Below are 24931 nucleotides of genomic sequence, written 5' to 3'. Positions count from 1 at the left end.
TCTTGGAAAGAGTTCAGAGGAGGGCCACCAAGATGATCAGAGGGCTGGAGCACCTCTCCTATGAAGAAAGGTTGAGGGAACTGGGCTTGTTTAGTTTGGAGAAGAGAAGGCTCTGGGGAGACCTCACTGTGGCCTTCCAGTACTTGAAGGGAGCGTATAAACAGGAGGGGGTACGTCTGTTTACATGGGTGGATAGTGATAGGACAAGGGGGAATGGTTTTAAACTAAGACAGGGGAGGTTCAGGTTAGATGTTAGGAGGAAGTTTTTCACTCAGAGGGCAGTGATGCACTGGAACAGGTTGCTCAGCGAGGTTGTGGATGCCCCATCCCTGGAGGTATTCAAGGCCAGGCTGGACGTGGTTCTGGGCAGCCTGGTCTAGTGGTTGGCAGCCCTGCACACAGCAGGGGGGTTGAAACTAGATGATCATTATGGTCCTTTTCAACCCAGGCCATTCTATGATTCTATGATAATTCAGTCAGAACATCAAAATCCATGAAAAACTAGACTTCATTCTTTTTTCTGCTTCTGGAACAGTTTGCTTCAATTTCTTTGCCCATGGAAGCAAAAGTCTTGAAATGCGACATGTGTATTCAGTAAATCAAGACCTCCTCAATCATTTAACTAAAGCCCAAGAGCCTGCAAGACTGTTTTTGTACAAAATCTTCCTAAATGCTGGATTTCCCTGATCCCAGTGGAACAAAATATCTTTGTGGTTGACTCTGGTGTAGTCTACCATTTCCATCAGCAAAACTAATTACTAAAAACCATTTCCTTTTTATTCTCTTTCATGATTATCTTCCTTCCCATCCTTTTTAAAAATAGTTTTATAAAAGCACTTTTTTTTCTTTTCTGTCAAAACTTCATTGAATTCAGGTACATTTGCTGATTTTTTTGCTAAGATAAAGATAAATGCTTACTATGAAATGCATAATGTAAAAGACATATTCAAGGTACCTTTGAATATTCAAAATTCTGAAAGAAATCCTTGAAGGTATAGTCCCAGTTCTCTCACCTAGGGACTTCACTACCCTGAAGTGGCTAAAACACTCAAGTGTTCAGAGCCTCATTCTCTCAGAAATCATTATGATAACACATTCCTAAAATCCAGTGACTGCTTCCTGGCAGAAATCATTTTTACATGATATTTCTGAAATGCGCAGAGCATGTAAGTGGTGTTGACTGCCATTACCAATTGTTAATAGCCCTTAGTAGGTGAGCAGCATTCAATATTTTTCATACACCCACAGTTCCCACAATGATAAGATTACTTTGAGAGGACCACAGACTTTCATCCCCTCAGTAATAATAGATTTGGGAAATAGGTTGATATAGAAAGGCATAAACTCCTGCTCAACCATCAAAATCTCTGCAGGCACTGTCTGTGCAATATGGATTGAAGTGTACCTTTGTATGTGCCCACGCAGCAAGCTAAATCCTTATTAAAGGAAGGAGTGGTTTTCAAACCATTTTAAAGAAACTGGGACTTGAAACAAACTTCCGTAGTAACTGCCACTAGATTATTTGGCATAAATGTCCAAACTTTGGTGAGATTTTGGTGTAGAACTCTTCCCCTGCTGAAGAAGTCAAATAACTATACAACAGTCTGTGGGGGTCTCAAAAGATGATTTTGTACCAGTAATGGTCCTTCTGAACAACAAATTGATGTCATTCCCCATGAATGGAAAGAATAAATACAAAGTGGGGTAAAGCAGCCTGATTAATGGATTCAGGAACTAATCTCCCCATTGAGGAGAAAGACTCCAGAGCAAGCCACTGCTGAAGTTTTAGCAATAAACCTCTACTGTGGTCTGACATGGTTTGTCACTTGTGAGAAATTTCAGCTCTTGATAAGATGTGGCACTTCAGCTCTTGCTTCTTGAAATTAACAAAATTGCTTCCTTTTATTGAGGGCTCTGAAGAGAGAGCAACGTTGGCCTATGGCTAACAAACTTCTTAGTTTAGGACGGGTTGCACCATTGCTCAGGCTTATCAAAAAGATTGCATCTTTCTACAGAAAAATTAAACTTCATGGCTTTTGGTTTGGCCTTTGCAAAGCATTCAGTGGCTGTACAGTCTCGATATAGCTTTTTGGGGCAGCAGACTGGTTTTAAATTGTGAGAGTAAATGATGATTACAGATATTCTAATCTTATATTGCAGTACAATACAATAAATTCCTATTTCAAAGGATGCTTTCATAATATGGTTGTACTACTCAAATTGCCTGCTCTCTAATCTAAGCCCCAAACAAAACTAATTGTCACAGCAGCCCTCACATCCTGGTTCCCTCCTCATATAATAGTTTTAATAAAACTGAACTTTTAATATGAAAAATTCTACCTCTTTGTTCTGTTTCATTTTCCTTCATGTCAGAGGTTAGTGAGATGGTCATAAAAGAGTTGGGGAAGGTTAATTTTCTTCTCCTGTTTACTGGCTAATCCTAAAATCTAGGTCGTTAGAAGAAGTAAAGAGCAATTTCAAATGCAAACATTTCGCTGAGAATTTTGAGGATACTTCATTATTATTATTATTATTGCAATTGTTAATGCTTTTCCCCCTATGGATACGTAGAGCACAGAAATTGTTAAGGCCAATGTAGACTGACAACAACACATTTTTGCACCAAAGGTCAGATAAGACTGAAAAAACTAGTGTTTTTGTAAGGGTCTGAAGGAGGCTAGAATGAAACTGTTGAGCCTTATAGACTTCATTTTCATCTCACCTAAAAATACAAGAGATAAGCAGGGATGTTTGTAAGTCATCAGAGATGAGTGTTCTTTCTCAGCTGATTAGTAGGGCAAGCTTCACCTAGAGTAATCAATACATTATATTCCTAGCAGAAATTGTACCAGGAAGCGGTCAAATATGCTTAAAGAATGGTCAACACCTGAGGTAAATGTCTCTGGGTTCCTCTGAGATCTGACAATCTGTCTTTAATACCAGTAATGCAGCAGTTGTATGCAAAGCAAGCCTGTCCCCTGTGCCTACAGCCATACTCCTTTCCCATGCTCTTAAAACCACTGAATTCTCCTCACAGAGGATGCCACTCTCAAATGATCTCAGCACAGGCCAAACATAACATTGAGAACAGAACATATTAAACTTTATCACCTGAATTTGGGAGAATTGTATTGGCATTTGTTACCTATCTCCTGTTAATGCAAGCATCTTCTTCAACCTTATGAAAATTCTGCAGAATGCAAACACTCTTAGGCACCTCGGGGCCAGTATCTGTACGGCTGAACCCAATTCATATAGCAGTTTCTAATAACAGGGAATACTGCAGTTGACACATGGGACATTCCGAGAGCTGCTTGGACATGCTGTATCACGATGCATACGGAGCACAGGCTCAACAGCACTGCAAGCTTTTTGGCCTCTACACAAGCTGCAAGCCTAAGAATGCCCATGTCTCTTGTACAATGCATCTGTAACATCCCTAGAGCAGCCACAGCTCAGGGTATTGCAGCAATTCCTACCAGCATGCAACACAGAGCTCTCCCAAAAGCCTTGCCTTACTGGGCTGCTTGGCATCAGCCCCACGACTTTTCCAGCAGTTAAAGTGGTTGTGGTTAGCTGCACTGCTGACTGGGGTGTGCTTGGCCTCTGTACTTTCTCTCCAAGTGTCACAGCTCTCAACCACTGCACCACACAGAACATCATTCACTTATCTCAGAGTCAGGCTGGAGGGGCTCTGAGCACCTGACTGAGCTGTAGGTGTCCCTGTTCATGGCAGGGAGCTGGACCAGATGACCTTTAATGGTCCCTTCCAACTCAAATGATTCTGCGATTAGCACAGGAATACCTACCATAGTTTTATGTGACATGCTGGCCACTCCCTAAGAGCAACCATGGAGCAGTTGATGTCTGTAAATTCTTGCCCTCACTCGTGATATTTTGTTCATGCACTTTGTCAGATCCTGCCTCTGTGCCAAGTCCATGGCTATGAAGTCCCCTGTTGCAATTCCGAGCAATGCTCGACTAATGTTCCTGCCCATTAACCCCCGTAAGTCTTAATGAGCTTAACTTCTATTTGTCCTTATTCATTTAATCCATAGACTATCTCAAGTTTTTACAATAGTCTGGATTTGTTTTATTTTTTTTAATTAGCAGTAGCTAATTAAAGAATAAATGCTGGATTAAAAAAAAAAAAAAACAGAAAGTAAATGCATGGAACCTCTGAACGTACCAAGTTACTAGAAATGGAAAAAAACTTTTACAGCGGCCTTTTAAAAAGCAGCACTTTCAAAAGCTGAATAAATACACCTGCATGTGTATACATATACTTACACCAGCGAATATAATTCATCCACCTTTGTCAGCTGGGCAGGGGGAGAATGCTATCATCCCTGTGCAACACATTCATCACCTTCATCCCAGGTGCCCATGAGAATTTTATGAACACAAATGTTGTGCAGGAGTTATTTCAACCACTGCTGAGATGAATGCAGCCACCTCTGCAGCAGTAGAAAAAAGAATCACCCAATAGCATGTAGTAAATATTCGTAGGGGCACAAAAACAACATCAAAAGTAAAACAGAGTATAGCATCTACATATGGGAGGACAGGACCAGTAGGTGCCTTATAATAGGTCCAGGACTAGCAGCCTCATCTCACCATCTACATCCACATGGTTGTAAGGTCTGTGGCCAGGCAGCATTTAATGACATTCACTGGGTCCCCCAGGAGCCAATAGACAGATACAGAGATATTTTTTTATTTTTATTTTTTTTAACGAGTGACCTTTTTGGGGATGTTGACTACAGAGCTCAGTTCAATTGCCTCTTGTATACAGCAATCTCAAACCACAGCTGAATGTTCCCAGAATTAGGGTACTTCCTTAGCTGTACTGCTAGAGATAAGATTCTTGTTGATGACAAAAATTACTTTATAATTTGAATATTATTTTTCCTAATTGCTATAAATGTCATCGTAGTTAACAGACGACATTCAGATTCTCAAAATTATTTAAAAGTCTAATGCCAATTTAGTTCCTTAATCCTCACTGGTTTCACTGGGAATTAGAGAGTAAAATACCTTTAAGAAGCTGGGATCTAGTCCTTGTCAGAAAATTAACATATGCCCTCAAGAAAGATTATAAATTATTTGATATGAGATATGCCAAAGTCAACGGCTTTATGTTTTATAAATGGAAGATTTGTTTCAATAGCTTGAAACCTTTTAAAGCAAGACACAGTTTTTGAAGACATGATCTCATTATTCCTTAGCCAGCTTCAGAGAATGTTATATACATACAAATGCACACAGTCACAGACATTTTATCTATTTATCTATAGATGTATATAGATGTAGAAACAGGCTATTAACACCACTTTGTATCTTAAGAAAAGGAATGTGTCCAACTCAATAGACCATGTCTCCAACTCTTATTTTGCTTAATACTTCTTTAGATGGAATATTTTGTTTAACTCCAGAAAACATTATGTTTAACATTAAGTCCAATTCCTATACAAAATTACTGCAGGTCAGAGTAACTCAGATTGTGTTGAATACGTCTAGAACTAATTGATTTGATGTGGGAAACCAAAACATCACAATTCAATGTGTCTACAGAAAAAAAATATATCCCCTAGAAATACCAAGTTAGGCCAAGAAATAAGGCAGTGTGTTTTTTTCCCTCTCTATTTTTTGTTCAGAAATTTTCAGTTTTCTGCAACTGTGTTTCCAATAGAAAAAGAAAGAAAAGGATTAACAGAAGCCCTAAAATCTGACAGACGCTAGGGGTGAGCAGCGGTTGGACTGAGGTCTTTTTGTGCACATAATAACTTAGTGTTCCAATTACAAAGCTCCTCAAGTTTTAAAAGCAGCTAAGTATCTATTCTGAGCTGCTGGAAAATAAACCTGTGTGAAATGTGAGCGGAAAAATTGCCTGTAGCGTGTTAATTCAAGCACAGGGAACAGGCTCCCTAGTGGGGGGTCACAGCCCCCATGTTGCTGGAATTTAAAAGTGGAGCACTTAGAATAATTTAGGGTATTGAGTTATTTCTTTCTGTGGTCAGATTAGCAGGTTTTCTAATGATTGTTCCTCCAGTGGATCTGAAGCTCAGAAGTCTCAGGGAGTAAAAGAGACTTGTCAAAGATAATGGATAGGAAACACAAATGGAAGTTCAGGCATCTCAACATCCAGGCCTTGTCACAGTTTCTGACCTTTGCTGACTATGGCAGGGAACATTAAAAAAACAAACAAAAAAAAAAAACCCACTGCTTAGGAAAACAGACTCAAGCCAAACTGGTAAACCTTCCAGGAATATCTGCTAGAAAGCAGCACAGTTGCCACTTTTGCAGTAAGGGCTGAGAAAGTTTTCCTGGTGTTTTCTTCTCTGCCATCTTTCTCATTTGACTCATCTTCCCTTCCTTACCTTTCCTGAAGAAGACTTTCCAGTGCTGTCAGCAGAAGCAATGGCTTGCTCTGCTCTTTGCCTTCTGAAGATGTCCACGCACACCACACAGTGAGGTTCAGCTCAGCAAATTTCAGGTTTAGTCCAGCAGAGGGTTACAGAGCCACAACATCATAGTCTGCAAAACACAAAATGACTGAACCCATGCCACAGCATGAAGCATGCCTAAATGTCATCTCCAGCTGGTGAGCCCCTTCTGGGAAGATATTTACTGTAAGGGGAACAGGTGAACAAGACGTCTTTCTGTTCATAAGTATCCTCATTCTCCTTATTTGGGGAAAAATCTCTGGTACACAACCCAAAGAGAAGTGAGGTGTAGTGAATGAGCCCATGTCTCCAACTCAATCATAAGCCTTTCAGGGTGGTATCCCTTTTTGTCTACAGCACTAGATTGAGTACTAAATGACAATCTTCTTTAGAAGATCTAGCTGTTTGGTGATCTTGGCTTTCATTTAAGAATGATTAATCCCTTATTTTCTACAGAAGTTGTCATTCAGCATCCATTACATAGATCTGGATAAAATACAAAACTTTGGGAAAAAAAAAATCATATTTTTCTTAGGAGGTTATAAAACAGATTTACTTCCCATTTAGAAGCATCTCTATGCACTTGTAATGATTTATTTATCTGAACAAGTATAATCTTCCACTTACTGAAATGCAATTTTGATTGAGGTTTTGTATTTCAAAACTCACCATTCATTTAGTTATGACAGTATTTATAAGACATATCTCATTCTTTCAAAAGCACGCTTTTCAACCAAAAGATTTTGTTTTTATTGAATAATGCATGTTTCATTATGTTCCAACAAAGAGCAAGTGTCCATCTGTTCCTTGTTTCCTTTTAAGAAATAATCTAGAAGTACCCCCATCCCTGGAGACATTCATGCTCAGGGTGGAACGGGCTCTGAGCACCTGATGTAGCTGTAGGTGTCTCCGTTCACTGTAGGGGAGTTAGACTAGATGACCTCTAAGGGTCCCTTCCAGGCTCAAATGATTCTATGACTGTTTGAGTTCATCTGAGAGTGGCTCAACACATGCATTACTGGACATTTGCTTTAATAATGGTTGAGTTTACTTCCAGCTTGAGTAAATAGGTTTGAAGCTCCATCTTTCCCCAGCTTTGAAGATATCAGTCAGCAAATAGCTTTTTCACACCACTCTTGTCTCACTGAGCAGCAAGAATAGGGTATGAAGGAAACAGGAGAAAACATGGGATATGATACTGGATAATCAACATAATAGTCGATTTACCTGTGTTAGGTAGGAATATGCATTGTAATGACATCACAGACTGATTTTGATTGTTGAAAATAATACTAAAGATGTGGTTAAAAAGGGATATACATTATTCTATTGCTTCCCCGAATCATATGGGCACCAAACCTTTGGTTGCTTTGACATCCACCAGTAGAAGACAGCAGCTGAACATTAAAAAGCATAACTTCCATTTAACTACAAAGATAACTACTGACCTATTAGAATTTGCAGAGTATGTTTATATCATTCAATTGCCTGACTTTCCTGAGGAGTACATATTTTCCCAATCTCAGCTACAGTTCATATGAACTCTATAGCCTACCAACTAATTTACTGATATGGAGCTTTCAAGTGTTTAATTGGAAATATCTTCTCCTCCGCTGTCACTCTATTACATTGATACAGAAACTTCATACCAAATGCTTTCCATGAAAACAATTTCTAAATCAAATTATTTTTAATGTTGTGAGTTTTTTGCACATGAATAAGTACCTCAATTGAGATGTATAAAACCAATTAGAGCCCTATTTATCTCTGCTAAGCAACTTGGTTCCACTAATTTCTTTGGTCACCGTGTTTCACTTTCGAGCTCACTCTGTTCATGCATTCTGATGATTGAATTACTCAACATTTACTTTAGAATGCATTTATTTATTGGTGTCCTTTACAAACAGCTTCTTTTCTACCTGATTCTGAAAGCCCTGTAATACTACTGCACGAAACTGCCAAAGAAAATGCATTAGTTACTTTTACATGCTTGCATAATTCAAAAATTGTAAGAAATAAACATTTAGTAATTGTCAGAAAGAAAAAATGTACTTAATTGTTTCCCATTATCATAGTAAACCTTCCTTTCTGTAAAACATTTAAACACAATACCTGGTTGTTTGGTAATTCTTTATTTTTTTCCTCCGGTCTCAGAAGAATCGAGGTGACCATGTTAAAATTTTGTTTCGTGCCCATAATGCACTCTCTTAAACTTCTGTGTTCTTTCATGTTATCTGGGTACATCCTGCAATGATTCCTGCTCTGTCCTGGACTGAAGAGCATGTTTTTCTTTAGGTAGCCTTTTTTTATAACAATAAGTATCTCCAAGAAAGGAAGTTATCTTTCCAAAGCTGTGCCATTTTGATTAAATGCATTGCTGATGTTCACAGTTTAGAAGCTAAGAAAGAAGTGGCATCATACAGCTAGAGCCAAATGCTTAAAAATGATCTAGTCTTAAGGACAAAATATAACTATATCATGAAGTTTTCTCAGCCTATTCATACACATTTTCTGCAGTGTAAGGGAGTCTGTTCCATATGATCCACAAGTTTATTTTTTAGAATTTTTCCTAACATCCTAAGGAGTTGCATTTCAGTTTACATTTATTCCGCTTGAGCTACTTTTCTACAAATATGAACAATGTGTTATTTCTGTTTGCACATGCATATACACACATTTTTGGAAGCGATCTATTTTACATTTATATAATATGGGCATAAAGATATATAATATTTTATTTACTCCAAGTTCTTTTTAATTCCTCCTCCTGCCTTTTTCATTGACCAATGTTATTCATTATTACTTGAACCATGAACAATCAGCAACAAAATGTATATTAGTAGCTTTTATGAATTATAATTCAGCTGAGGAGAATTCAACATATCTATGCATCATGAATTCATACCTCATTTATTTAGAACAAAGATGCCCCATTGGACATTTAATTTGTTACCTTAGTCTTGCAGGTCAGTTGTTCTTAGCTTCTTGTCTCAGACTGAATATCACAATCTGCTGGTGAGCAGGTTACAAAGATATCTAATCTTGTTGATCTCATGGTACAGTGGGCATGATGATGAAGCATGAAAAAGATAAAAACATCAGGAGGAACATTAATCTCATCTTAATTTTCCAGTCAGTATTTTCCAGATGTCCTAAAGTACATAAATATTTGATATCACATTGTGAATCATCATTACTGAAGTACAGAACACACACTTTTTCCACTGTTTCTTTAAAAAAATAATAATTAAAAATAAAATAAAATAAAATAAAAGGATCTCTTCTCCACACTGAGGAAGCAATAATACAGAAGTAAATACAGAGTCACTGCTCCTGGGCTTGCAGGAAGGTCTCACCTCCTCCCACTTCAAAAACATGCAGTAGTGCCAGGCTTCAATTTATTTTGAGTCTTGCAATATTTGTAATAACTCAGTTTGCAGAATTGCTTTCTTTTTTTCTTTCTGAAAGAAAAAAAAACACATTGCACATTAAGGTTGTTTGCTTTGTTTAATTTTATTACTGAAAAACTGAAAAGACTTGGAAAAAAAATGTTTTGTTGTTGTGGTGCTGGGTTTTTGGTTGGTTGGTTGATTTTGGTTTTTTAAGTCTCAGATTCTCATCAGTTCCCTAGATCTTGAATTTTGTAAATTGTACTGTCTGAGTCAGTTCTTCAAAGTGTTTGTCTGGCAGGACACCATTGGTTGTATCTCTGCTTTGTGTCCACCTGACTTGGTGCCTCGATTAACCAAACTGGGAGACCTCACCACCTTGGGCATCAACCTCCAGGACCATGTCTCCACGTTTACTACAACTCACATGACTGGAAAATGTGTGTACATAAAACATTACAAACGTGGAAACTATATCCTTATGTGACGCTTAAATGCATCTTAATCCCTCTCGTTATAGAATCACAGAATTAGCTAGGTTGGAAAAGACTTACAAGATCATCCAGTCCAACCATCCACCTACCACCAATAACCCCACTAAACCATGTCTCTCAACACTATATCTAGATGTTTCTTGAACACCGCCACGGACCGTGACTCAACCACCTCCCTGGGCAGCCCATTCCAGCGCCTGACCACTCTTTCAGAAAAGTAGTATTTCCTAATGTCCAGTCTAAATCTCCCCTGGTGCAACTTGAGGCCATTCCCCCTTGTCCTGTCACTAGTTACAAGAGAGAAGAGGCCGACCCCCAGCTCACTACAACCTCCCCTCAGGTAGTTATAGAGAGCGATAAGGTCTCCCTTCAGCCTCCTCTTCTCCAGACTGAACAATCCCAGCTCCCTCAGCCGCTCCTCATAAGGCCTGTGCTCCAGATCCCTCACCAGCTTCGTCGCCCTCCTCTGAACACGCTCCAGGGCCTCAATGTCTTTCTTGCAGTGAGGGGCCCAAAACTGGACACAGTACTTGAGGTGTGGCCTCACCAGGGCTGAGTACAGAGGGACAATGACTTCCCTACTCCTACTGGCAACACTATTTCTGATACAAGCCAGGATACCATTGGCCTTCTTGGACACCTGGGCACACTGCTGGCTCATGCTCAGCCGAGCATCGACCAACACCCCCAGGTCTGTTTCCTCTACACAGTCTTCCAGCCACTCTGCCCCAAGCATGTAGTGTTGCCTAGGGTTGTTGTGGCCGAAGTGCAGGACCCGGCGCTTGGTCTTGTTGAACCTCATCCCGTTGGCTTCAGCCCAGAGATCCAGCCTGTCCAGATCTCTCTGTAGGCCCTTCCTACCCCCAGGCAGATCGACACTTCCTGCCAGCTTGGTGTCGTCTCCAAGCTTACTAAGGGTGCTCTCAATGCCCTCATCCAGGTCATCAATAAAGATATTGAAGAGGACAGGCCCCAGCACCAACCCCTGGGGAACACCACTTGTGACCGGTCGCCAGCTGGATTTAACTCCATTCACCACCACTCTCTGGGCTCGGCCCTCCAGTCAGCTCCTTACCCAGCACAGAGTGCACCTGTCCAAGCCATGAGCTGCCAGCTTCTCCGGGAGAATACTGTGGGAGACAGTATCGAAGGCTTTGCTGAACTCTAGGTAGACCACATCAACAGCCTTTCCCTCATCCACCAGGCAGGTCACTCGATCATAGAAGGAGATCAGGTTGGTCAAGCAAGACCTGCCGTTTACAAACTCATGCTGGCTGGGCCTGATTCCCCGGTTGTCCCGCAAATGCCGCATGATCTCCCTCAAGACAATCTGCTCCATAACCTTCCCTGGCACCAAGGTCAGGCTGACAGGCCTGTAATTCCCCATGTGATAAATCTAATGATAAATCTAATGAGATCAGGTTTTTAGTGGTGGTGGTCATGGTGGTGAGTTTTTTGGTTTTTTTTTCTCCCGTGAGTTGGAGATTTTTTAAAAATATACCGCAAACTTTATTTCTTCTCCCATTTCTTCTCTCTTTTACCACACTGTACTGTCTCATAATGTTAACAAATCTTGGTTACGTAGGTCCTAATAATAACTGCTATCAAAATTAGTAGAAAATGTCTTGCTTTCTGTAGCTCTATGCCTATGTTAATTTGGTTTTAAGTGTTATATAGAATTATACTCCAGAGGGAGAATATTTTTTCAGTTGTGTTATTGGTTAACATCAATAAATACAAATATTACTGCTTTTGACCAAGATCAGTGAAAATTCCCACAGGAAGATATTTTGCCCATTTTCCACCTCCAATCTATTTCATCTATTAATCTCAAATGAAACAGAGCCATTTTTGGAAACGTGGGCAAGCAATGCCTCATAGACTTGAAGCCAGAATTCCTTGGAAGTGCCATCTAGAGAAAAAAAATCTTGTCCTATTGCTACAGCAACAAACAAACAAGTGAGATCATCTCAAAACAAACAACCTGGAATTACTGCAGCTTAAGCTTGTGCTTTTCCCTGGCGTATTCTTCTTAGCCATTCATAAAAAGGGAAAACACTGAGGAAAATACTGGAAAGGAAGAGAAGAGTGAAGCTAAGGACAGCTTAACTATTTATTTCTACTGATGGACACTTACAGGAAAGTGTTTATTATTTGTTTTGCAGAACTGTTAAGCAACTGTTAAACTGGAAGAGGGTAACATTTAGACTAGATATCAGGAAAAAATTCATTACTGTGAGGGTGGTGAGACACTGGAACAGGTTACCCAGTGGATGCCCTCTTCCTGGAAGGAGATGAGACTTTGAGCAACCTGGTCTAGAGGAAGGTGTCCCTGCCTATAGCAGGGGGTTGGAACTAGATGATCTTAAAGGTCCCTTCCAACTCAAACCATTCTATGATTCTATGAGGATCAAATTGATCTCTGCTGCCCTCAATGGACAAACTTTCAGGGGAATTTACCATTAATTTACCTTAGTTCCCATGGAATCTGTGTCTATTTTGTGTCATTTTCCGTTTACAAAGTAAGATATTTGGTGTCTGAAGAGCACTGATTCTGTTTCTATAGCAGGCAACTCAGGAGGGTGCAGATCCATCAACAGAATTGCTGTTTCTAGGTATCAAGGCTTTTTGTTTGTTTATTCATTTTGGGCTTAATATATTCTAAGGTTGGGGAGCACTACACTCCTTAGTACATTAATAATAATATTATCATTATAATTATTTTTAAAACAATAGCAATCATATGCCATTTGAGATTGCAGGTCTTTGGGCAAGGACATGTCTCTTAGTAAATACACATAGCAAAAAGGACCCTGGATCATGGTAAGAGAACTTCCTAGTGTAGCAAATATATAAACATATATATATATTAGTTCTAGGGACATCTGGTTCTAAAAAGGATGTAGATTAAAAACAATTTCCTTTCTATGAACCTCTTGATGTCATCTTTTAAAGGGAGAGGAACCACTTTTGTGAAGTCACTACTACTAAATTAACTTGAAATGAACCAAAGAAATATAGCTGCATCTGAAGTCAGAATCATATATTATTACAGTATTTTTGTTGTGGTTCTGTAATAAGGGAAAGTTTATCTTGGAGCCATGCAGAGAATAGCAAATTTACTATAACTGCCACAGACAAGTGGGCATGAAAAATGATCAGTTCCTAAAAGCTTTTAAAGCAGCAATGTTTGTCCTTCTCAGCTTTATGAAGGTCATAAGTCTCTCTGGTATGATCTAAGAAATGCTATAACAAGGTACACTTAAATGCAGCTGTGTCCTGAATCTGTGCTCAGAGAGACAAAATTCTTTTACAGAAATAGACACTCAACTTTTATCTCTGGGAGACAATATTCTGCAGTGGACTTATTCAGAGATGCTGCCAACTTCAGGCCACAAGCCAGCGGCAGAATGATATATAGGACTTTTCCTGCCAGAAAAGCACTGTCCAAAACTAACACCATCTTTACTTACTGTTTGCTTGGCTTAGACATTTCTTTACTGTGGCTTCACTTACCATACACAGTGTATACACAGACACACACAAATATGCATGCATATTTTTATAGATAGGTATGTATATACATACAATACATATGCATGCATACATATGCAGGCATATATATGCATATGATTGATTTTACATGTTATTTAGAGCACTGTGCAGTATGGCACAAACAAAGGAGTGAGCAGGGATGTACAACCCCCAGCGCAAAGACATGACCAAGCTAAAGTTCACTTTTCTTTCAGTGAACCCACCTGCAGGAGGTCTTCCCTGACATAACTAAGTCCTATGTCAGTGCTGACTTTACTGTTCTGGACACAACACGAGCAGAAGGAAGAACTGAGGTTCCATCCAGACCCTGCTTCTACCCAGTTGCATGACATGGGAAATTGGCAGCTCTCTGGGTGCCCACGTATTATTGCTCACTGTATCTTAAGAGATGTACAACAAGACTCATGCAAAGCCTACTGAAAGAATTTTCCAACTGATAGGAGGGACTTTCTCTGCTGGGTTCCTCCCTGTATCCCTTGTGATGCAGTGGAGCAGATATCATGCATAGTGACTGATGTTCAGTGCCATTAGTTATGGTCTGTGGAACAACTCCTTGCAATGTTATTCCAAAAGAATGGCTGCCAGCAAATAATTCACAAGTGCTGGAACTCATACCAGCAAATATAACATCAACTTGCACATCAGAATGGTCTTGGGTTATAGAACTGTTGTTATTTTGCCTCAAGCTACTTTTGGAATCAATTCCAGAAATAATCCCCTTTAGGAAGAGGACCTCAGCTTGCTCTCTTCTCTGCGTGATCTCAATAAAAGTGGCCTCCTTTCTGGTGAATATCTCTCTGAACTCTTCTTCAAAATGCTCAATTATAGAAAATACACAATCTTTCTAAGTAAAGACTGTAGAGTACTGCCAGTGTCAGCGCTCCTTATCTTATTATTCTAACTGTGTGTATTGCAGTCAATATGAGGTGAAATTCAGAAAGTGGCTTTATCCAGCTGACTTCTTGAACTCAGAAGACACAAGTAGGTACATAATGTTAGAGAAAAAAGAAAACAAGTAGGAACCTCTTCTATATCTACTTCTTCAATAGCAGTTTACCATCAGTAAATTCATGAGGACTTCATGAAGATCTGTTTTCTAATTCATTAATAGATGTGGCAAACAGGGCAACGTGCAAAGTAATTTGCAAAATTCTTCCATTTCGTTACTGGAGGGGAAGGAGAAGGGGACAGATAATGTTTGACTAAACACTATCCGCTCTTATACTTCATTCTTTTGAGGCTGTTTTGAAAATAGTGTCCCAAATGACTGAGGGAAGGTGAATTACAGTCATCTGAGGTAAAGAATATAATCCAAAGAACATGGATCTCAAGATATACCTTTCCATCAACTTTAATGGATGTTAGATGAGATCCAGAAGCTTTAAAGTGAGTATTTATAGTGCTGTTAGTGCCCTGGAATAAAAAAACTATTTACTCAATCATGAATAATTATATGAACTCAACCTTTCAAAATATGAAAAACATCTCTTTTTATCACCTACCACATTTATGGTAATACTTATGGAGTTGGGAAGTACATTATATAGTCCCAAACTAAAGTTTGATGATTAACCTTTCGAAAGAGCCGTGTAAGAAGCAGCAGTTTATTGTGATCTCTTGCATCTGAATAGCTTGAGATACAAAAATCCAGGTTAACTCATCAATGCCAAAGAACCAACTATTTTTTTCATGTTTTGCCTTTACTTCAAAGGTACAGTGATATCTTATCATCACAGAGTAACTGCAAGAAGGAATGGATTCAAAATGATACTTCATCTTCAGAGAGTGTGTGAAACAAATCATCATCACATTGTTTCTAAGAAGATAGACTTTTTCAATTTTAGACTTAGGCAAAGTAGGGACAGCTAGCAAATTGTGTCACATCAAGAAAGCAGATCAGAATTTCTTTATTTCCCACAATCATGCTTGGGTATCTGAATTAAGTTCAGGAATTCCAGGTATAATGCACTACATAAGCACAATTTATAAAACGCTATCTAAACACAATATAAAAATAATGAAGATCAGCTTTAAGGTCTTTTTACAGTCCCACGTCTGACTATTCTCCAGTTTGTTTCATTGGTAGTTTTGCCCATAATAATGCATCACCCCAAATGTAGACCCTGATCTCCTTCTGATTCCATGCCTTGTCCAAGCTTATTTTTCCATAACATTCTTCATATTTATTGAGGAATGGAGACAGCAAACAGAGGAAGTGTTTGTCAATTCCAGATTTCACCTACTTCCCCTTCCTTCCTTTATTTCCTCGTAGTAACAACAGATACTAGGGTGTGGAGAACCAAGGGTAAAGCCTAGCGTGTAGTAACATGAGAGTGAAGATCTACAATGAGTTGTTACAGAACAGCTGAACACTCCTAAACCTTCACCTTTCAATCCCTGCTCACGAAATGAGGAGCATAACTGTAACGGTTACTGTGGGGTCAAAAGACTTCATTTAAGAATGACTTATCCCGTAGACCAGGAGGGAAAACCACCTCAAATCAAACACAAAGGGTTTCTATACATTATAACCCACTTTTGCCTCCTCATCCTTTTTTTCTTTATTCTCTTTTTTTTTTTTTCTTTTTCAAATTCACACTCTATATCAAAGGTATAAGACTCAGCTGGAACCTGAAACCAAATCCAAAACACAATAACAGTCACAGTTAGCTTGGGGGAAGTGTGAGAAACAAGAACAAAATCACACTTTCTGACAAGTATGGATTCACAAATCAATGGAGACAGGAAAGAAAGCAGCACCAGGCTCACTTTGGAAGTCTGTACTGCAGTTTGACAACAGGGAAGCTGCCTCATCACTTATCCATTCCTCTAGCTATAGTAAACTTCGAAGGACCGCAGAATCACTAGGTATGTGAAATACTACTACAGCTACATTTCACAAAATAAAAAAAAACAACTAAAACTGTGAACAACAACAAATCTACAACCCCAAAATAATAGCTTTCTAGTTTCAAATCCAATATAAATGAAAGCAAGTTTTTTGGGGGGTCATCCTCAGGACTTTAGGGGATCAGCTTGAAAACTTGCTATGGAGAGCACAACAACACAAAGTGCAGCCGAGCTCTGAAAAAAAAAAGGCTGAAAAAATATACACCATTAATCTGCTGGCCCTAAATACCACTTCTGAGCATATTTGAAATTCCTTTTGCCACTGAATGTAATCATCGATTCATAGAATCATAAGAGAGCTTTCCCTGGCTCTCTCATGGAGCCAGGTTCTCAAGAATATTAAGGATATATTAAGAACATATTCATAATACTACTAGTATATTTCTGATACTAATATACTAATATATTGTTAATACTACTCCTAATATTACTAGTTTTGAAACGTGTGGATGTGGCACTGAGGGACATGTTTTAGTGGGCATGGTGATGACGGGTTGATGATTGGACTAGATGATCTTAGTGGTCTTTCCAACCTTAAAGATACTATGATTCTAGCAACAATGCAGTTGCCACTGAGTAAAAGTGGACCTGTCAATCAGTAGCGTAAAACCAAGATGTTTCAATGTCTTTCAGAATAAGGGAAAAATACAGTATTTTAAAATATAATTTGCAGTTACACTGTTAGCACTTTTTTAGGAAAATATGAAGGCTAATTTTAAGACTTGTTTTGGGTCACAGTCATAGCTTTGGAGTACTTATTCAGAGGGACAAGGTCTCGTATCTGATAGAACTTCAATAAACATTTGGGTTCTTCACACATCAGTTCATTTCAAAAGAACAAACCAAAGAGAACAGAAGAGGCAAATTAACTAAATTCAGATCAGTCCAGCTATACTAACATCCTGATTTTATCACTGGGAAAATATATGAATTTTGATGATTAAGTCATAACTGAAGTAAGCATCAAATGCAACTACTAGGAAACATTTCAGCATGAGACAAAATACTGTACTCAGCCATGAAGTGTATTTAGAAGAGAATTGCAAATATAGCTTATGTTTTGCTTTTTTTTTAAAATCTTGACATACTCAGGTGTTAATATAAAGATATAAGTATCATGAGCACTTCTTTCTTTTCCCTAAACACAGGAGCAATAAACAATAATCTCTACAAAGTACTCCCAATACCTCCTAGAGATGAACAAATCTACAATTACAAGAACAATAATAATAAAGACTCAAAAAAATTCTGCAGCTCTCTCTTGAGGTCAGAGAAGTCAGGCAGTAAACAGCAATCTATTCTTATAAAAGAAGTATTAGGAAAAGAAAGATAGCTCAATATGTGCCTAATTTATACCAGTCACAAGACAATATATGTTCATTCTTGCACACTTATACATGAGCACATAGACATATTAAGTATTGCTAGGAAGAATAAAGAAGAAAAATAACTAGTTTTTCTGTAACTCTTCCTTTCCTGTTGTTGAGATAAACAAGAATCTGTGCCAAAATATGAGATTCTGGAGCTCTCTACAATCAGCTCTGAAGCAGCTGCTTGCAGGCAAAAGAGCCCATTGCATGACCTCGCCAAGAATTATCGTGGTATGGGAATAAAGAAAAACACTGACACAAGAAAAATGTGCATTTGTTTGCTTTAGAGCTCACATAGCAGTTTACAGCAGCAGAAGGCCAAATGCATAAAATTCAAGGTACTGATGCCGTGCCTGATGAAATGAAAATTTCATGTCAGATAAACACTCAAGTGAGTCAGCTTGGTTCTATTTCTACTTTCTGGAGCATCCATCAAGAGATGGCTGGCACCACCACTGCAAGTTGCCACCAAAAATCAGCACATTAGGAAAATGTACCTTGGCACTTGGGCTATTTCCTTGGATTAGAATAGGGAATGTCAGAATTTCCTATTCTAGATAATCACTGTGGAGACGATGAGTAAGGTTGTAATTGAAGTTTGTTTTGGAATTATATCACCTTACACCTATTACAAATTCTTCTTTTCTAGCTCTTTTTTTTTTTCCCCATTTTCCTCAGGCCATTTGATACGGACCCAAAGGTGCAGCTTTACTGGCTAAGAAGGGAAGACACTCAACTGCTGGTAGAGATTTCTGAAACCAAGCATAAGTGCTTTGTGTTTGGTAGGAAGATATTAGCCTTAAGCATTTCAAAAGACTTTTGCATCCCAGAATCTAACTCCGGAAAAGGTTTGCAGTATATTATAACTAACTGCTTTGGGGTTTTGTATATTTATCCAAGAAGTAAACATGTGAAGATGGTTAACTCTCACACTTGTTTCAGTTGATCAGAAAATCCTTTTCATCTCTTAGACATATTCTAAATGCTTTTAGCATTAACAAATTGTTCGAGTAGAGATTTTGCTGAAAACCTGTCACCTGCTTCTTGCCACACTTTTTGCCACAGTGATAAATACAAATTAGCACCCAATCACATGCAAAGCTATATTAATGATTTTGACATTTCAAATACTGTAGCTCATTTTACCTACACGAATCCACCATTTGAGTGTGAAAAGAAATTACTTCCTTCTTCCTGTTCTCTATTCTGGCTCACATACATTGTGTAATGTTTTGCTGGAATCTGGCTAATTTGAAAGGATAGAGTAGGATAAACTCCAGAATGGCCTGAAGACCAGACGTGCTACATCCTACACACTGAGATATTGCCAGCGTTCATAGTCGAACGCCTCTGGGCTACTTAGTAGTTAGCAGCTATTTTAGGATCCCACATCTGTTCATTTTTTTCTCACAGTGTTCCCCGTGAAATAAGTTGTGTTCTTTAGTTAAAAAAAAAGAAATTAATAAACTATTCAGACAGATTACTTTTGAAAAGGGATCCGTGTTCTCTTAAAACAAACTAGATCTTTTAAACTCTGTTGAACTGTTTAGAGGGAGTTCTAGTCTTTTGTCATTCTAAGGCTCAGAAACCACCGGTCAATTTCTATTTTAAATGTATTTATACATAGTTTATGCTCATTTTAAAAAATATTAACATTGCCTGCCTTTCTGTTGATTTCTGGATCTCTCTTCCCCGCCCCCCCCTCCTCCCAGGGTAAATAAATAAAGCATGTTCTGTGAGGAAATTTGGAAATATCCATCACTTTTTGCTGATGGCCATGGTGTTGGGGAACCAAACGGCTCCATCTATGATGCCTTTAGTAGAGTTTGAGTTTGCAGAGCCAGTGTATTTGGCCAGCTGTACCCACACTGCTGGACACAACTGAGCGAGTTGTACAACCACTGCTAGACAGGATCAAGCCAGCACGCAGACTGGTCTCACTGCTGGGACGCTCCCACACTGAACTGGAGCCACCATATGCACAATGGGGTTAAGAGTAGCCTGGGAGTAAGGCACAGCATTTGAGCTAACATGTCCATATGTACCTCATCTAGAAGAGGAACTGAATAAGCAGCTTGAACTATTAGTGGAAACCCTTGGCAAAACAAACCAGAATCCTTTCTACAACACTGGGCTGTAACTGTAAAGGCTAATTTCTGTTTTATCACCCACCGTGATAATCGTTCATGATGGAACTTCAAGCTCTTTTTTTTTTTTTTGCATGACCTAGTGTGTGTGTGTTAAAACCAAATAAAATCTTGAGTCGTGTCCAACAGCAACATTACAAAAACAAAGCAATCAAAATCGAGTGAGACACAGCATAGTAAAAACATCCCTACTTCATGTGTGCCCAGAAATTAGGCTGTTCTTCATGATGCAGTATAATGAAAGTTAGTACAGTCCCATCCAGATCTCAGCTACACAGAAGGTACATGCATGACCCACACCCAAAACAGGGATTGAAGTACCTAAATACCAAGGAAGACTGCAGACCTTGGAAACCTAAGAGTGTGTGAGGATCTGGGAGTAATTAAAATATGTCTAAATTTTCTAAATTCTGTGTTAAGAATAAGGTAAATTGATTTTCTCTTACCCTTTTCTGTTGCTTTCTCATATCCCATCATCTGTAGGACGTGGACTTTCTCCTCCTGTAAGCCACGGAGTCTCACACGAAGGAAAAACTAGATCTTCATTTCTTAAGACCTGTAGACATTGCTTGAACAAAATCAGTATCATTAATGTTTTACTGAGGAATGAATGGACTCTGACAGTACGCTGTGATTCACAACAGCTTGCATCTTTATCCATGCTAATAGATTCTTAATAACTGTTCTTCACCCTTTCTTCTCTATCCTGGTTTCTTAAGGTACAGAGATCTCCTGTGTTTATCTGTCATTTATGAGCCTGTCCTCCTTGGTACCATTTGACTCTACTGTATACTTTCAATCAAATTTGTCAGACCTGAATGTAAAATGTTCCTACAAATTTCATGATCAGATAAACAAGGGAGATCCAAAAATAATTCCACCTTCTTTGTAGAATTATTTTAGCTTTACTAGGAATGTTGCCTCAATCATGTGTCAGGATCTCAGAGCAGATTCCTCATCCTACTCAAGAAACCTAATTATGTCAGGAACTCCACAAATACATAAATCGCGGTCCCAGGTACTTTGCAATGTAAATGAAACCAATCACACCTTCAAGATATCTGAATGTCTCAATTTATTCTATTTTTAGTTAGAAACAGTGCTCACAGATCCTGCTGTATGAGAACAAACTGAATGAAACAAACATAAAAATTCTATGAAGAGTTCTGGAGAAAAACAACATTGTTAAATTCAGGGGTTTTGAAACAAAAGAAAGCCAAAATAAGCTATGTGAGAAAGCCATTTATCTAGGCCAGCCCAATCTTGCAAGGAAGGAAAGCTCCAAAAGGCATTAATTCCACTTCTGTATTATTATCCCCAAAATACTTCACTGCAATTTGGACATACAAAATGCCTTCAACAAGCTTGGAGAGTAACATGTTGACAAAGAAATATGTGTTATTAGTTTGAGCTGCTAGGTCACCTGTGGGACAGCAATACGAACAACCTGGCTAATTTAGCCAAAAAATAAGCAAGTGGTTCAGACTATAGGCAGAGTAGGAGGGGGGCGCGGGGGGGAGGAAGGAATCACTAATGCAGTGAAGGACAGAAAATGAATACCAGGTTGAGAAGAAACATATTTGTGGAATAGGTGTGTCAAGAGAGATAGCTGCATAGTTCATCTAAACGACAATATGAATGGTCTCTCCTCAGGCTCTGTTTCTTTCTGTCTTGTATATTTATTTTTTTTTCTGTTGTTCTTGCTTACAGCAAGTTGCTGGAAGGGAAACAGTGTGAACCAATGATTACTATCTCAGTATTCTTTTAAGTCTTCAGACTTAAAAGTCTCCCCCTCTCCAGGGGCAACCTGGAAAGAAAAAATAATCATTTTAGTGAGTGTGGTAGTGTGGTGGAAAAAAATGTAACATTGAGATGAATGTTTGCAGTTTTGCGCTCAACCCTTGTTAATGGGCAGTTTAAAAGGTGAAAAGTGTTATTCCTGGGGCTGCAGTAATCATGTACTTCACCTATTTCAGTTGATTATTGTTTTTTGCTATTTCTCAATGACCTGCTAACTGTCTAAAGAACCACATATATCTTATTTCAGCTCCATCAGACTGTACTCTGATGCTTTTTAGTTAGATCTGTGACAACGGGGAGTAGACCTAAGGGGAAAAAATGCAGGAAATTTTTCAGTGTTTCCATTCAAAAGAAAAGCAGCCCATAAGGCCAACAGCATTCTGGGCTGCATCAAAAGAGGGTTAGCCAGCAAGGAGAGAGAGGGGATTGTCCCCCTCTAGTCTGCCCTCACAAGGCCCCATCTGGAGTACTGCATCCAGGCCTGGGGCCCTCAGCACAAGAAGGATGTGGAGCTGTTGGACCAGGTCCAGAGGAGGGTCAAGAAGATGATCAGAAGGCTGGAGTATCTCTCTTATGAAGAAAGGTTGAAAGAGTTTGGCTTGTTTAGCTTGGAGAAGCTGCAGAGGAGACCTGTTAACAGCTTTCAAGCAGGAGTTGGAAGTGGATGGCCTTTGAGGTCCCTTTCAACCAAAGAACTGTATGATTCTATGAAAAGCATTCAGAAACATGGAAATATTGAGATCCACTTATAGGGTGGTAATGCCTCCTAGGGCTAGAAAGCACTGTAATGTGCATTTTACTTCAGACCTCTATTACATGTGGCTGTGCCTGTATCCAGCACAGACTGGTGCTTATGGTTCCCATCTATTCAAAGAAAATCAAATGAAGGTTTGTAAGCTTTTGTTTCCTCTTTCCAAAGCTGATCAAATAGATATGTTTCTAAAGTAAGCTATTTTCTGTCCTCCCATTTGCAAAAAGAGCTAAATATAACAAGGCAGGGATACAGCAAATTAGGAGCGATGGATTTATTAGGAGAATCTTACTTTGAAGGTCAATCACATAAGAGTCCCCTTAAGGACCCTAGAAGAGGTTCAGCAATGATCATGGTGCTGTGCAAAGAAGAGTAGCAAAGACAGTGAGTGGACTAGAAAACAAGACTTTTGAGCAATGTATAGCGGGGTTGTTTAGTCTGGAGGAGGAGACGCTGAGGGGACACCATCACTCCAAACAGCTACCTGAAAGGAGGTTGCAGTAAGGAGAGTGTCAGTCTTTTTTCTATTTTCTATCTAGGTGATTCTGTGATTCTTTGAAAAGCATGAGATTCCTTGAAGGGTTTTAAAATTCTAAAATAAAACAAAGCAAAAACAAACAAACCTGTAACCTGTAAATACATTTAATTTCAGGAAAAATTGTCTTTGAGATGCAGATTACTTTATTTTTATAAAGAACTGAATATCCAGCTTATAAAACCATGGATAATACCTGGGCTATTCAATGTGTGCTGAAAGCGCTGAAAGCTGAATGAATGTCATTACCACATTAACAGAAAGACTAGATTAACTACTTTTGCAAATCTCATCTCCAAAGCCATCCAGAGTGTTTAATCTACCCCTCAAGTCCAACACAAGTTTGTGTTCCAATTGATATATTGTATTGTCAAATTTTAAGCAACCCACAGCATAAAATTCAATATTCTTCCATAGCCTTATGAACATTCTCCCTAGAAATATTTCCTTACCTTCAGCTCATTTCTAACTATTCTAGCCTTACTTTCAACTGGTTTTGGTGTCTACGCAGAAGAGGCATTGGAAAGCCCTCAAGAAAATTCCCTGCCAGGCATTAAGTACTATCACAGTCACCCACTGTACTGAAATGAATGCAGAGAAAAAAACAAATGCTTTCTGTTCAATATGACACAATGAAATGAAGCAGACTGTTGAGAGTGTGACATCAAATTTGTCCATGTTTAAAAGTTTCCTTTCTTTACCTCCTCTGATTAGCTAGAAACCTTGTCCAATAAATTTTAAGAAGGCAAGATGAAATTTTACAAATATTTCTCTTCAGAACGTCATCCTTTTTATACGTACTTTTTTTTTTTTTTTTTTTTTGGTTCTGTTTCTTTTCCTTTCTCCCTAAACAAGATGAAAAGCCAAGATCTGAGCTGATTCACAATGTCTGCATTGCATTCCTGCTGGGATCTAGTAACCATACATTCGCAAGATTACACTTACAGTTTGGATGTGAAACAAAAGCAATCTAATGTGACAACTCAGCTTAGTCATATTGAGGAAGGAAAAAAATGAAAAGTCTTTAAAACAACAATTGCAAGTTTACCTGCTGCTGCCTGCTGGCCTCAAGCTTTAATGTTGACAGCCACACAACTGCCACAGCAACATGCCACAAACCTGTGCATGAGGCTCAGACACGACTGAAATGGTAAAGTCTATGCAAACTGCAACAGGGACATGGACAGACCAACAAAACAGGTACACGAACTACATATAAAGGAGGCTCCACGGATTGGCTCAGATTTCTAGCCCAACTGTCACTTGACAGTGATGACAGAATTTTACTCCAGAGGACACCAAGAGAGGATTTACCAGGTCAGCAAAGAGTTTGCAGTTCCCTTCATCTCACAAAGGCAGAACAAGCACATATCTTGTGAGCCGCAGTGCTGTTATATGTGAGAATGTAGACTACAGAAGGGGACAGATTAGGCTGAAATGACCCTATGGAAAGTACAGGTGATGCTACAGACCTAGGAACACGAGTTGTGCAGCATAACAGGCTTTCCTAACTTGTAGCACCAAAGACATATTA

The 24931-nt window shown here is 38.9% G+C and overlaps 1 protein-coding gene across 48 annotated transcripts in view; it reads right to left on the bottom strand.

The window, feature by feature from the left end:
- LOC110399220 overlaps positions 1–24931 on the bottom strand; it is a 585449-nt gene that overhangs the window by 45280 nt on the left and 515238 nt on the right. For 46 of the 48 annotated variants that reach the window (XR_002438981.1, XR_002438982.1, XR_002438989.1 and 43 more), the window contains 3 exons: positions 20758–20879; positions 9400–9907; positions 6381–6537 (listed from right to left, as the gene is read on the bottom strand). The gene's annotated coding sequence lies outside the window, so the exon portion shown is untranslated. Of the gene's footprint in view, positions 1–4290; positions 4458–6380; positions 6538–9399; positions 9908–20757; positions 20880–24931 lie in introns of all 48 variants that reach the window. The other 2 variants (XR_002439007.1, XR_002439019.1) reach the window with 2 other exon arrangements.

Source organism: Numida meleagris, chromosome 5 (assembly GCF_002078875.1).
Source record: "Numida meleagris isolate 19003 breed g44 Domestic line chromosome 5, NumMel1.0, whole genome shotgun sequence".
Lineage (NCBI taxonomy): Eukaryota > Metazoa > Chordata > Aves > Galliformes > Numididae > Numida > Numida meleagris.
The sequence above is the reverse complement of the archived record's forward strand: the minus strand, read 5'-3'. Positions and strand labels throughout refer to the sequence as shown.